The sequence below is a fragment of the Labeo rohita genome, chromosome 12, assembly GCF_022985175.1.
Source record: "Labeo rohita strain BAU-BD-2019 chromosome 12, IGBB_LRoh.1.0, whole genome shotgun sequence".
Classification (NCBI taxonomy): Eukaryota; Metazoa; Chordata; class Actinopteri; order Cypriniformes; family Cyprinidae; genus Labeo; species Labeo rohita.
The window spans coordinates 27,877,199-27,892,548 of record NC_066880.1 but is presented as its reverse complement, the minus strand read 5'-3'; the positions used below and the strand labels follow the sequence as shown (position 1 = coordinate 27,892,548).

At 35.9% G+C, this 15,350-nt stretch overlaps 1 long non-coding RNA gene across 1 annotated transcript in view; it reads right to left on the bottom strand.

Moving 5' to 3' along the window:
* Positions 1 to 9,449, bottom strand: part of LOC127174348 (uncharacterized) — a 60,998-nt gene extending 51,549 nt beyond the window's left edge. The window contains exons 1-2 of the long non-coding RNA XR_007828870.1: positions 9,352 to 9,449; positions 1,474 to 1,669 (exon numbers count right to left, since the gene is read on the bottom strand). This is a non-coding gene — a long non-coding RNA (uncharacterized LOC127174348). The remainder of the gene's footprint in view (positions 1 to 1,473; positions 1,670 to 9,351) is intronic.
* Positions 9,450 to 15,350: the final 5,901 nt, after the last annotated feature.

Below are 15,350 nucleotides of genomic sequence, written 5' to 3'. Positions count from 1 at the left end.
GTCTGAGTGGTCAAATGTTTGATGAGTGTCTCCTCGACTTTATATAATCACAACTGCTGTTTGAGGGCGGGACTAAGCAGCCAGTGGGCGGACATTATGCAAATGTGTAACATACTGATGTAGATAAATCACAGAAAAATTTTCAGGACTACAAACGAGGAGTTTTCTGTTAAAGAGATGAACTCACTTTGGTGTTGACTTTGTGCTTTTGAAATCATACGCTCAAACTGCTGTACTACAGGCTGAAGACTGAAACACCACTGCAAAAAATTATTTTGCCATGGTTTTCACTGAAAATATCTAAACATTTTTAAATCAAGATCCATTTACATGAGAAGCAAAACGGCTTCAGATGGCAGACAAACATCTGCCAGTGGGGTCAGAAAAATAATCTTGTTTTCATTTTTTTAAATTAAGATTGTTTTTCTGACATCTGTTTTTTGCATCTCAAGTAAAAGTATCTTGCTTTAAGAATATTCAGGTATTTAAACAAGACCAAAATACCAAGTAAGAAAATCATTTTTTGCAGTGCATTCAACTCAATTCATCAGACGCGTGACAAGCAGCGTGTGGATGAAATGAGACATGCTTTACTCACTGAATTGTAAAATACTCTCAGGTATGTTTCTTCAAGGTGAAATGATTTCAGATGAGCACAATCCTTCTTAATCCCCGTCATAAACCGGCTCTGAACCAGACCTTTGGGTCAGATGTACTAAAAACTACAACATTAAGTTCAGTAACAGAATAAACACGACGACTCATGTCATGCAGACGTTCCCTTTGACAGCCGATTATTCACAAAATACTCCAATCTCAATTCTTTTTGATTATCTACCAATCAAAAGTTTGGAAATAAGCCTCTTCTGCTCACCAAGTCTGCATTTATTTGATTGAAAAATACAGTAAAATAGTGAAATATTATTATAATTTCAGATAAGTGTTTTCTGTGTAAATATATGTTGAAATGTAATTTATTTCTGTGCTAAAAGCTGAATTTTCAGCATCATTACTCCAGTCTTCAGTGTCACATGATCCTTCAGAAATCATTCTAATATGCTGTTTTGCTGCTCAGAAAACATTTCTGATTATTATAAATGTAGAAAACTGATGTGCTACTGAATATTTCAGTAAAAATGTGATAAGCTGACATTTAAAATGAACACTTTTGTCAATCAAGGATGCATCAAATTCATCACAAGTGACAGTAAAGACATTTGTAATGTTACAAAAGAGTTCTATTTTAAATAAATGCTGTTCTTTTGAACTTTCTATTCATCTGTGTATCCTTAAAAACAAAATGTATAACAGTTTCCACAAAATAATATGACACAGCACAACTGCTCTCAACATTGATAATAACTAAATCAACGTAATTATGCTAAACTTTTGACCGGCAGTGTAAATGATATTGATTTATAATCAGGATTATAGTAAAGTCACTCTATGAAATGCACTGTGATGAAGTCATACCTGAGAAACTTTAATGATCAACAGCAGCGTTTGTGATCGTCATGGTCCAGATCTCAGATCAGTCTCAGAAGCAGATCATGTTGTCTATGTAGTGCTCTTAAATGGTGCTCAACACTTGTCCTGAAAGAGCTGTGACCGAATCACCTGAGCTTCCTCATCATCATCCTCATCCTCTGAGAGCTTTAGATGTGTGCATCTGTGGAGGAACCAACGTACACATTAAAGATCTCATTGTCCACAAACTCGTTTGGGCAGACCTCAGTGATTTTCTGGCAAACGATGGCTTGACGAACGCAACAAAAACTGATGTTTGATTTGCACAGCAGAGGAATGTGCTGTACATAATGAGTTTTGATACGGAGCGTATGACTGTAAAACATACTGACAGAACCTCACACGACACAGATCCATGTTGATACACTGCCGTTTGAGGAACCAGATGTTTTCCTGTAGTGGATGTTGATCATGGTGTGCTAGTGCGGTTGGAAACAGAACAATATCTCCAGCCCAAAGCCCAAGGGCAAACAGGACCATTCAAAATGAGATTTCAGAAATATGCAGGCTTGATTTACCACTGATAATAGCAAGGCTTTAAATGAATAAACCGTAGCATGAAACTCACGGTTTGGATCCTGCTGACGACAAACTCCCATCATGCTGCGTACAGTATCTGCTGCTGCCTGATTCTCTGAGCGTCAGCATTCACACACAGATAAAGCCCAATGTCAGAGAGGCCGACGGAAGCGCTCAAGTCACATCTCCAGAAAAAGGACTTGCACGCTGTATTTGTTATGGTGGTGCATCTAGAAACGTTGCTGGAGTACAAAAGGTTTCATGTACCCCCATATTTATATTGATGCATGTATAAATATACATAGAAATAATATACATAATAATCTAATGTTATTTTTTCTTTGTTCTGATTGACAATTACGAGACAAATATATGTGGATAATGCTTTTTTTTGTTTTCTCATGTAAAAAAATGTAAAATTATTTACTGTAACAATAGTTACTTAAATAAATAAATAAATACTACTATAAAACCTAAAAATGTATTGTTTACAATGCGTAATAGTTTTACCCACTTTTTTTTTTTCAAAATATTTTGAACTGATATTTCAATAGTATATATAAATATTATTATATATAATATATATATATATATATATATATATATGAAAGTTTGATTATTTTTACATTTACATCCCTTTTGAATGACAATAAAAAAAAGTATATTGGTATAGCTGACACTCAAAAAATATGAGCAATTAAATTTTTTTTGTCAATTACACAATATAATGTATAATGCATATAATGTGTACAAAGCATTTTTTGTTTTCTCATTAAAATGATTTGAAAACGAAAATCATTTACTGTAATAATAGTTCCTTAAGTAAATAAATAAACAATAAATAAAACAAAAATACCTGAAAAAAATATTACAAATACATACTGTAGCCTTTTTAAGAGTTTGTACTGTAGTAGTTCGTTGTAGTAGTAATTTTTTATTAACTTCATAGTTTTTCTGATTAAAAAACGCAATTGTACATGAGTTATTTATTTAGTTAAAGATTTGTTTTTCCTTCATTATTGTCAATTAAGTCCTATCTCACGTTTGCTCAGAAATCTGAAGTCATTCCTGGTTCGTTGCCTTATGAACATTTTTGCCTTTGCTTCTCAACTCAAACTGGTTTTATCAAGATAACCCATTAGAGAATGTGAGATACACAAAGCAAAATCCATGTCCTAAAATAACTCCAGCATAGAATTTCCTCTTCACTTTAACGGTGTTATTTTTCAGCAATATTCATCTTATCCAGGCCTCGCTCACAGATTCAAGGGAACTTGAGACAAAACAACAATGTTGCTTCAACTCGTAGGAATTTATGGCCAGAAACTATGAAAGACGAACCCCAGAGGATTTGAAGGCCACTGGAGACTCACACAACACACAAACAAACACACAAACGCCGTGACCCGCCACTCACCAATTCTGAGAAAAATACGTCCAACGGGCTTCACACACTCGACACACTTAGATTCTGTTTGAGCAACTCCAATGGCCATCAACATGATTACATCACACGACAGCAAAATACACCACAAAACCACATACGCTTCATCTCAGAGCCAGCCATGACCCTAACGGCTGCAAATGATCAGCAGTCAATGCACGAATAAGCATGAATTAACAATGAACAATAGTACTTGCATTCATGAATATTAGTCTAGGGCTGTCACGATTTCTCAATTTGAGTACTCGATTATTTGACTGCAATTTGCCTGCGTCAGTAACGTTTGAGGCTAGAAGGGAGACAGCTGTGGCTGGCTACTGGGCATGCGCATATCAATATAGCGTAATTTTTGTCACACTGTACAACAATAATTTATATTTTTGCATTACTGTAAGGGGTAGGTGTGGACGTTAATAAAACACAATCTAATAGGTAGAAAATTTCATTGTTAGTTTCCGGTCAGAGCTGTATCCCTTCTAGCCACAATAGAGGGTGTGCATTGATGCCACTTTCCCACCGGAACACGCCCCCTCAGCTGGACTGAGTGGCAAAAGAAGCAGCTGCGTGAATGGATTTAATAGGGAATCGAGTAAAACAAAAAGATAATCACTTTGCTGGACTCAGTTCCTTACAACTTACCAAATATCCAGTGGTCCATGGATATTGATATGCAGCCAGGAGGAATCGTGTTTCCTGACATTTATATGTGCCTGATTATAACGCCGGGGAAATAAACAAAGCAGATTTGCCCGTGAACACATTTTGTAAATACAAAATAGGCTGGTCTAAACCCCGGTGATCACTTATGTCAAAGTTATATATATGGTCATATGGTTCAGCCCAAGATCTTATATAGTTTTTGTCAATGTTTATTTAAAAACATCCAATTATGAGTATTTTAAGATGGTAAATATTTAATTTATGATTTGTCAATATGATATATGACAATATTATCATATCCTATCCTATATAATCATATCCTATATATTGTATTGTAGTATATATCGTATTGACAAGTCATCAGCTAAATATTTACCATCTTAAATTCTGCATAACTGGATGTTTTTAAATAAACACTGACAAAAACTATATACGTTTTTTCAGCTGGACGATATATATAACATTAATATAAGTGAACACTGGGGTTTTGACCATTTACAAAATGAGTTCACAAGCAAATTTGCTTTATTTATTTTCCCAGGCGTCAAAATCAGACACATGTAAGTGTTAGAAAACACGATTTCTGGCTGCATCAATATCCACTGACCACTGGATACTTGTTAAGTTTATTTAAGAAATGACAATGGCTGTGACATTTATATAGTAAAGAAATGGTCAAATATTTTAGATTAAGTGGACATTTGTATTTAATGTCGTTTAGTCAATATTAGACTGCATTGTAAAGTATAAAAACAAACGTCAGCCATTGGCGCCCTCTGCAGTCATTTGATATAATACATAATGTACATTACTTCTATTGTTTATAATAAATTAATATATTTTAACAGTTTTGTTCAATAAAACCATATGATTACCTGTTTTTGATACCTTATTTGAACCTATTGTTTGTTCAGGTCTATTTTTATTATCTCAGAAAAATAATATATAATTATCCCATTACTCCATTAATCATTAGAATAATGGCTGATTGCTTGATTACCAAAATAATTGTTAGTGACGGTCCTAGTCTAGATTAATGAATACTGCAACAAAAAATGTGTTTTTGATTAGCAAATAGTTCAGTACCTAAGCTTTGATACGTAGCATCACATGATCAACCTGAAATATTTAGAATATCTTTAAAAATCTATCTTAACCCTCACTGTCAAAAATCTCATGAAATATTGCTTATAAATGGAAGTAATAGACTTGTGATCCTACATCTCTGGATGATTGAAGCCAAATGTTTTGAAATGGTAGTCTACATTTTTATCGAGAAAAAGTACGTTTTTGGAGAAATTGCAGTTGAAATGAATATGACGTCATTGTGCATTTATGGACCGTGAATCAACTTAAAAACAGCAGACGGCAATGAAGCACATTTATTTCATTCATAATAAACCAAGTATGTGCACTCCTTCATCTCAGTTCACCTGATAAAATATTTCATTTTTTACTGATTATATAATATGCGTTAGGAAACAATTTTTTAGTTAGTTTTTCAGTCTGAACTTTCACATGCACCTGATTCATATCAAGTCTGACTCCAAGCATATATGTCATGAGCAATCCTAAAAATAAACTCATTTAATTAAAGAAATTTGCATAAGTGTTTTATGTTGAGTATCATATTTTAGCCTTTAGGCTTTTATGGCTCATATAGGCTGATATATTGAGTATATGGAGAAAAAACAGCTCAATTTTATTCAGACAGAGACTCAAACTGAGTAAAAATAAGTAATTTGCTGTGGATGCTGATGTTTGAGGAACAGTGAAAGTAAAGCTTCTGGAAACAAACGCTCTTCTCAAAAGATCTTGATGATGCTTGAGTCCATTTAGTGTTCATCTGGAAATATTACTAAGTTATTCTTATGTTTACTTGATAAAAATCAGTAATGGCAAATATGAATTCTGATCATCTCTCTAAATTTCTGTCATCTGATACATATGATACATCTGATGAAATATTCATCAGTGTAGTCTACTTTCCAGCAAACATCATGAACCATGTAGTTTGCTGTGAAATACCTCAAGCAGTATCTCATGGTTTTGTAACAGTTCCTAATTCTAAATTTTGATGTATTTTTAAGCATGGCCTTCTGAAGTTATAATGTGGGTAATCGATACATTTCGTACAGAACAGCTCCTTAAGAACAGAAGTTAAGATCCGAGTCTGACATCGATTACAACAATTCCCTAAAGATGTATAATGATGCATGCTCTGGGAAGCAATCAGACTCTAATTTGGCCAAAAGCGGATGGATGTGTGGAGTATCGAGTAGGAATTGCCAGAAACTATACAAATAACGGGGCTTATGTCATCACATACTTCATATGAATCACAGCCGCAGAGTAAAAAAGAAATCAAATCAGGCAAATGGAACAAGCTTATCATTTTAAAATGTAAGCTATTTTTAGAAAAAGTGACATAAACAAAGCGCCGGCGAAGGCCAGGAATAGAAGGGCTATTTCTGCCGTTTCTCTTGGATGGATGTCATGGACTCTGTTGCTGATGCTATGCATGCGGGAGAACAGGTTTTGTTTTTTGTCCTCGCTTTGTGCTCATTCTACTCACATTGTTGTTTCGTGACTCATCAACTGTGTTTGGATCAGACAAATATTTAAACACTCCAGGCGGCTTCTTTAAGATGCTCAGTCTGTTACTATGAATGGTCAATGAGCTGATTGAACTGGATCTGATCAATACACATTTCAGTATCTGTTAACAGAAATACACCAGGCTAAAAGTCTAACCTCAGTTTCTTTTTTGTTTCACTTTGAAAAATGCATAAGGGTCAGAAGAATGTATATCTGGCACACGGCCATGACACTCATGCTATTGTTATTATATTCCAACAAACAGTAGAAAATGACTGATGGCCTCTGTTTGGACTTGCATATGGAATCATCCTTCATATTTCCATCCTCCAGCTCATGACTGATGATTTATGATAAAGTTGTATTTGTTCTGTGTTTCTCGTTGGCTTCACTCACATAACCTGGCAGTTATTGAGACTGACAGGTTATCCTGTTTCACTTGGTTCACCTTTGCAATAAAACCGTACAGCAACGAAATCCTCTTGATTATTTAGTCTAATACATATGAGCAATATTGACACTGTATCTCATAATACCTCATAATACCAAAAATTTCACAAAAAGTAGAGCCAAAAAAAGTGAACTAAATGAAAGTCTGTCAATTAAATGAAAGCATCTGTAATGACAGGACAGAGTTTCAGATTATAAAATGAGTGTCTATAATAACCCTATGCTATCACATGTAATTGAAATGTACTTGCAATTTACTTAAGGATGCATTATTATGGATTATGGATTTGTATTTTAGTTAAAGACATCTTAATGATGGATTTGTTTCTTACAAACATGCAGCTTTTGGCTTCACAAAATTTATTTAATTAATTGATGGTCTGGATTACTTATGGATTATTGTGATGTTTTTATCAGCTGTGTGGACTCTCGTTCTGACGGCACCCATTCACTACAGAGGATCCGTTGGTGAGCAAGTGGTGGAATGCTACATTTCTCCAAATCTGATGAAGAAACAAACTCATCTGCATCTTCGATGGTCGGAGGGTAAACACATTTTCAGCTAATTTTCATTTCTGCGTAAACTATTTCTTTAAAATAAAATGGAACAAAAATGGGACATTTCCCTCCCGAGTTATAATGGCTGCTACGGCTCTGTTTTTTGCTTGATGTGACGCTATTAACATTAATCAGCTCTTGTTCTAGCCATAGCCATGTAAAAACACAGATTTGTAGCCAAGTAGCCTAATAGCTGCTGTGATTGCCGAATCAGGGGAAAAATATGTACAGATCAAGCACAGTTTACAAGCCAAAACAGCTCTAAACAAATATGTGGGTGGATTTTGATGTGAGAGAACAACAGGAGATGGACTTTTTCGCTGGAGGAAGTGTTATTGTGGATTATAAAATGTCTTAAAAATGGGTTTGTTTCTAACAAACATGCAGCTTTTAGCTTCTCAAGGCGTTAATTGATGGACTGGAGTGGTGTGGATTACTTGCGGATTATTGTGTTGTTTTTATCAGCCTCTCATTCTGACGGCACCCATTCACTGCAGCGGATCCACTGGTGAGCAAGTGATGCAATGTTACATTTCTCCAAATCTGATGATGAAACAAACTCATCTACATCTTGTATAGCCTGAGGGTGAGCACATTTTCAGCAGATGTTCATTTTGAGTGAACTATTCTTGTGAGAGTGTATAGTTGTCATGTGTTTATAGCAATTAATAAACACATGACAGACTCAAAATACATGTACCATATTTAATCTTCAAAAGTGGAATGCTTCAGAACTATATTAGTAATCAAGTTCCTATGAAGAAGAACAATAGCAACAGAAATGAGAACAATTCTTTTGTTCGTAAGCTGAGAAACGCCGCTCAATGATGTCATGTTTCTAGAAGGCAGTTGGGGGCGAGCGGCAAACACATGAAAGAGATCCAATCAAAAACACATTGTACCTGACAGAGGAGGATCTCCAGCATCAGAAACGCACACGAGCGCGTAGGGAGGGACGAGACACCGGCTACAGCTGACAAAGGAGAGCAATTTGCCAAACTACATAAAAGCGAGATCCGCAACCGTATTGAAGTGAACTTCCAGCATTTGGTTTTAATTACGCCTGACTCCCGGGATCAGCCCTGAAGATACGCTCCTTCTGAACATTTCAACTTCTATAAACAACCAATCTACTTGTTACTAAGCTGACCACTTTGAGGCATCGGACGGGCCAAGACGTCCACACATTCCTTGAGAAATAATCCTTGAGTTTTAATATATTCATTTACATCACACTGCAAAAATCCCCAAAGCCAGCGTCGAGCCAAGAGACATCTAAACACCATGTGTCACTGAATCTAAACGCTCACATTAGTTCATCAGCGCAGTGCATGAAACTGTAAGAGCACAGCATTGAGCCGTCAGCACAGCTCCTCCAGTTACTCTCCGATAACGCTCACGTCTGTCAACCAAAGCACAAAAGCCTTTAAACAAGCTGCTTTTATCAGATTCGTGCACTAAAGCATTTACAGAAAGCACACTTTGGAATATACGGCTAAACAAGCACCTCTGTGGAACCACGTCTGTTAATCAAAGCGCAGGCAGGCCTGATAGCTCATAACTAGATCTGAATGAGAAATGTGTGCAGGCCTGACCTGATCGGCGTGTCTTCACTGGAGGCTCAGTGTCACTGGCAGCAGCTCCTGCGGTTCAGCGGCGCGCAGACGCTTCTCTCCTCCCAGTTACTCCTTACTGCCATCAGGGAATCTGTGCAGGAGATTTTATCAGCATTCGCCCGCGTTTCGCTGCCGTGTTTAGTAGAAGCAAACAGTCATTTTGGAAATGTTCCTGTTGATTTCTGATGACGGTGTTGGTGTGAGTCACTGCTTCTCCATCTGAACTGAGATTGAAAGCTTCCCATGTGAAATATTCAGTTAGGACTCCTATGGGAGACGTGTTTTAGGAGATATATCAGCTCTCACACATCAATCAGTTTGTGTTGCTTTTATGCTTGTTTACCTTTTTATGCGATTGCATGATGCTTTTACTTCAAAGTCCTTTGGTTTCTTTAACTGAAGGGCTGTTTTGTCCCTGCAGACTCTTGAAAAAAAAAAAATATATATATATATATATTTTTTTTTTTTCTTCATACTGTCACTTATGTTTATTTTGTCTGCTACGAATGCCCAACAGTGAACAAGCTCGCATCACAGGAGAATTCTGGCACTTAACATGAATATTTTCACTACGGCGTCATTTCCACCAAATATCAAATGATGTACTGTGTTTAACGGCATTCTGGGATGGAAACGACGGTGGAGAAATTACATTTCGAACATTTTTGGAACAAAATGATCCGCAAGTTTGTCTCACCAAAGCTAATTTACATTTATGCATTTAGCAGATGGAACAAAACAAGAGGAACAAAGCAATTAATCAAAGAGCCAACAGGTTTTTTTTAGAAAACTAGATTAGGGAACTAGAGAAGATGAAAAAAGCAGAGAAGTTAGGAGAATAAGAAATAATTGTATGTATCAAAACACATAAATATTTTCACACTTTCTGCACAGAACAATACTTCTATGTGGTGCAAAATTAAGCCAGCACTTCATTTATTAAAATGCTTAAAGGAGTAGTTCACTTCCAGAACAAAAAATTACAGATAATGTACTCACCCCCAACTCAGATTTCTAAACTTATTTGAGTTGACTGAACTTAAAATTTTAAGGCAGCAGGGTAACAAATCATTTTAAGTTGACTCAACAAATAGTTTTTTTTTTTTTTTTGGTTTGTTTGTTTTTACAGTGATATGGTGCCCTTGAGTTTGAACTTCCAAAATACAGTTTAAATGCAGCTTCAAAGGGCTCTAAACAGTCCCGGCAGAGGAATAAGGGTTCTATCTAGCGAAACGATGGATATTTTCTCAAACAAATGTACAATTTACATACTTTTTAACCTCAAATGCTCATCTTGTCTAGGTCTGCGGGAACTCTGTGTATTCTGGTTCAAGACAGTTAGGGTATGTCGAAAAACTTCCATCTCATTTTCTCCTCCAACTTCAAAATTGTTCTACATTACCTTTTTTTTGTAAAGGTCGTTTGACCTTTCTTGTATGTTTACTTTGTAAACACTGGGTCAGTACCTCTGTAGCGATGTAGGACTATTTTGAAGTTGGAGGAGAAAATGAGATGGTAGTTTTTCGACATACCCTGTCTTGAACGGGTTCACGCAGACCTGATGATGAGCGTTTGAGGTTAAAAAGTATATAAATTGTAATTTTTGTTAGAAAATGATAGATAACTGTATTTTGGACGTTCAAACTCAGGGGCACCATAGAAGTCCATTATATGGAGAGGAATCCTGAAATGTTTTCCTCATAGAAACATAATTTCTTTACGAATGACAAGGAGGTGAGTACATTATCTGTAAATTATTGTTCTGGAAGTGAACTACTCCTTTAAAACAAATATCTGCCAGTGGGGTCACTCACAAGCAGTGCTTAATATCTTAAGTCATTTTGTTCTCTCAAATAAATGGATCTTGATTTAAGAAAGTGCACCAAGTTGGAAAAACTCTCATGTTATTTGGACACTTATGCAATGTATGCATATTATATAAAGGATAAAACAATCAAACCAAATGGTGGTTTCACCAAATATCTTGGTTTCTTGATTTCAGTATAAACACAGTTTGGTTTGATATTGGTTACCAAACACAGCATTTTTTTTCGTGTCGTGTCCTTCGTGTTTTTGCTAGACTGTGAGCAAAAGAATGCGTTCAGTGCAATAAAGAGGAAATTAAAACGTACGTCTAGGTCACGCGCTTTCTGAAACTGAGAATACCTGACAGACTGTTTGGTATTACAAGCTTTAGAAAAATCACAAGCTAGCGTTAATGATTTCAGCTCTGTCTGTCTGACAGGAAGCTGGGGTTGTGACCGCTTTCCTATTTGAATTTTCTGAATACGTTTAGTGAGTGATATATACACACAACCACAAAAAGCTCTCATGACAGGAAAATGGCAAAAGAAAATGATTTGCCACCCATTACCTTTGACTTGTTTTGCTGCACATTCCCATGACACGAATCAGATTTATTCAAAAACCTTTGTACCGTTCCTTGAGTAAGACTAACTGCGGCCAGCTGTAAAACATGATGACAATGACATCACAGGTTAAATTTAGAGAGGATTTCAGTTCGTGTGCTATATTTGGACTCCAAACCAGCCATGATGTCAGGTTTTTGCAGTTTTGACTGAACACTGAAAAGAGTACTATGTCATCCAACACCAACAGAGCCTGCTGTGGCATTTCATGCTCTCTACATGAAATGTAATGGCTAAAATAAATTGGAATGTTTCATGTTACACTGCAACAAACCCAAAACACATTCTAGAGTTCCCTCAGAGATCTTCCGTCAGTCACGACACAACGATTGACGTTTCTGAAGGAATCTATATCAGAAAGTTCATTCACACAACACACATAGTTTTCTGACATCCTATAGCACATTTAGTTAAACATCTTCAAGACTTTCTACAGGGTCATAAAATGCAGTTTCTTGTTGCAAAAATAAAAAGCAGTGTTTTTTTTTTGTTTGTTTGTTTTGGGAGGTTCTAATAGTTCAACATTTTTTCCACCAAAAACATTCCAATATTTGTAAAAATGGTCATTTTCCATCCTCATTTTCACTCCATGTGAAACACACTCAATTTAAAGAAATGGAAGTAAATGCCCACTGCTATGATTGGCTGATCTCATCACACTGTAGCCACTCTTTTACAGCATGTCATGTGATCTGATTCTTGAGATGGCAAGCACTGTGATAAAACTGTATATGTCTGAACCAAGATATGAACCATCTATATATGGACCCCAAAACTCAATCTACAAATTGTTCAGTGGGTTATAATAGCATGGCAACATAAACTATAATAAATATATTTAACTCGCATAATAAAAATATTAATGTCAAACATATATTTCTGATCCGGGTATGTGCTGATTTTATAAGCAAAACTCACACAATGATACGCTAATAGTGTAAAACGCAGGTTTGATGTTTATTACAAACACAATATGATTAAAAATAAATACCTGTGATTTGTCTGAAGATAAAATTATCAAAACTGCCGTATATATTTCAATAAAAGTTCTTGGCATTTCAGAATGGTATATAAAAAAAAAAAACTGCAGGGTTAATTTTGAGTTATCCACCTTTTTCTGAACGCAGAAGTCTCGCACCACTAGAGCAGTGCTTTACATTTCTGGTCTCTGGTGTTTCTAGTCAAATTAACATATTTTCTGAGCTGATAACATAACGTTAAACCTGTGCACATTTTTATATTTAGTTATATTGAAAAAGTTTCAGTTCAATCCTTTTTAACATGGATTTCTATGGAGACCGAAACACGAAAGCATCCAAACGTAAGTTAGAATCCTTCATGGCGGCACTCATCGGTTACTCGGGAAAAAGGTGGATAAAACAGATAGTTCCGGTTCTTGATTCTGATTGGTTGAGCCACGTTCGAAGCTGTAGGAAATTACTCTACAAACATACACCTCTGTGTTGCTCGGCAACCACTTTGTTGCAACCAAAACACACTGAGCTACATTGTTTGGTGGAAGAATAATGTTTGTATTAATACCATTACATTTTATTTTTATTTTATTTTGTGAAACCTTGCTATGTATATGAAATAACTGTTTTCTAAAAGTGAATTTATAACAGCTAAGGGGATTTTAGGCACTATGCTCCATGTTGTGCCTAACAACGCCGCTTAGCTGTTATAAATTCACTGTAAACCATGGCTTCTTGCTTTATTCTGAACTTGCAGTATGTTTTTAGTGTAGTGTAATCTCTCATATGTGTAAATATCAAGAACATTCTGATTCTCCATTTCATGACCCCTTTAAACAAAACACAGATGTTGATTGAAAATGAATAGATAAGTACAGTCACTTTTTAAGTTTAATGCTAATGTTTCATCAAATAATACAGTTTATTTCAGCTTAATGCCGCTTGTTTTTGCTGTAGATACCTTGCAGTTTAGACAATTACATAATTTCTGTTTGTGAGTGCTAATTTAGTACCAAGTGAAATATATTGTTGTGTTTAGAGAAACATTTGAAAACTCTGCTGAAATGTATATATACTTATATGTAAAACTAATATGTGGCTTTAAGACCACAAACCATTTGTTTTGACATGCTTTAGGGGGGTTCAGGGTTTAATTAGTGTGTTCAGACGCTGATCACGTTCGCACCCTGCTATCCTCTCACACACTCCATCAGTAAACAGCAATTGCACACATCGGTCATTGTAATGGGAAAGGCAAAGACAGCATTCCAAGTTCTGTTTAACAAGTAACCAGGTTTTGAACTTTGTCAATGACAAGTCTGTTGATATGTCTATAACACTGAGATTTATTCAGAAAGAATCTAAAACTCCAGATGGTCGGAAATAAAAAGTGTGGTGCATGAATAGGAACATTTCTGGTACATTTAATCTGCCATGAGTATGCTGACTGGATATCTGCTTTAATCGCGTAAATCTATCAGTTCGTGTGTGTCTGAACAGCATGTGGTAATAAAAGAGGACTTTCTCAAATGACTGAAACGCAAGTTTGGATGCCAAATATTGCAAAACAGCATTGATTACGTAAATTGGTTTTATCAAAGAAATATATGGAGTTTGCAATTAATATAGGACTAGTTTTAGAAAATTACCTGAAAATGTGCTCACTCTCAGGCCATCCAAGATGTAGATGAGTTGTTTTTCTGGAGAAATGTCGCATTACATCACTTGCTCACCAATGGATCCTCTGCAGTGAATGGGTGCCGTCAAAATGAGAGTCTAAAAAGCTGATAAAAACATCACAGTAGTCCACAAGTAACCTACACCACTCCAGTCCATCAAGTAACGTCTTGTGAAACCAAAAGCTGTGTGTTTGTAAGAAACATATCCATTATTAAGACATTTTTAACTAAAATAAGAGTCCATAATCCATAATAATGCTTCCTCCAGTGGAAAAAGTGGTCTGAATCAGGAGAGAAATCTGCACAGATCAATCACCAAACTGTCCAAAACCGCTCGAAACAAATACGTGTGTGGATTTTGATGTGAGGGACTTTTTCACTGAAGGAAGTGTTATAATTGATTATGGACTTTTAAACATTAAAAATGTCTTAGTGATGGATTTGTTTCCTTCAAACATGCAGCTTTTGGCTTCTCAAGAAGTTAATTGATGGACTGGAGCGGTGTGGATTACTTGTGGATTTTTGTGATGTTTTTATCAGCTGTTTGGTCTCTCATTCTGACGGCACCCATTCACTGCAGAGGATCCATTAGTGAGTAAGTGAGGTAATGCTACATTTCTCCAAATCTGATGAAGTCACATGTCCTGGATGGCCTGAGGGTGAGTCAAACTTTAGCAAAACTGAATGTTCGTTGCATTAATTCAAAATGTTGTCAGGGTTGCTTGATGAAAAAAAAAAATGCAAAAAGAAGAGAAACTGCTAAGAGAATGTCACATAAATGACATATTACAGCTATTACAGTGCCCTAATGTCACTATTCATCTGCTATGAAAACGAAGACAAGACTGCCTTTCATTTAAACGTCCCCAAAGTAAACAATCAACAGACTTCAATAT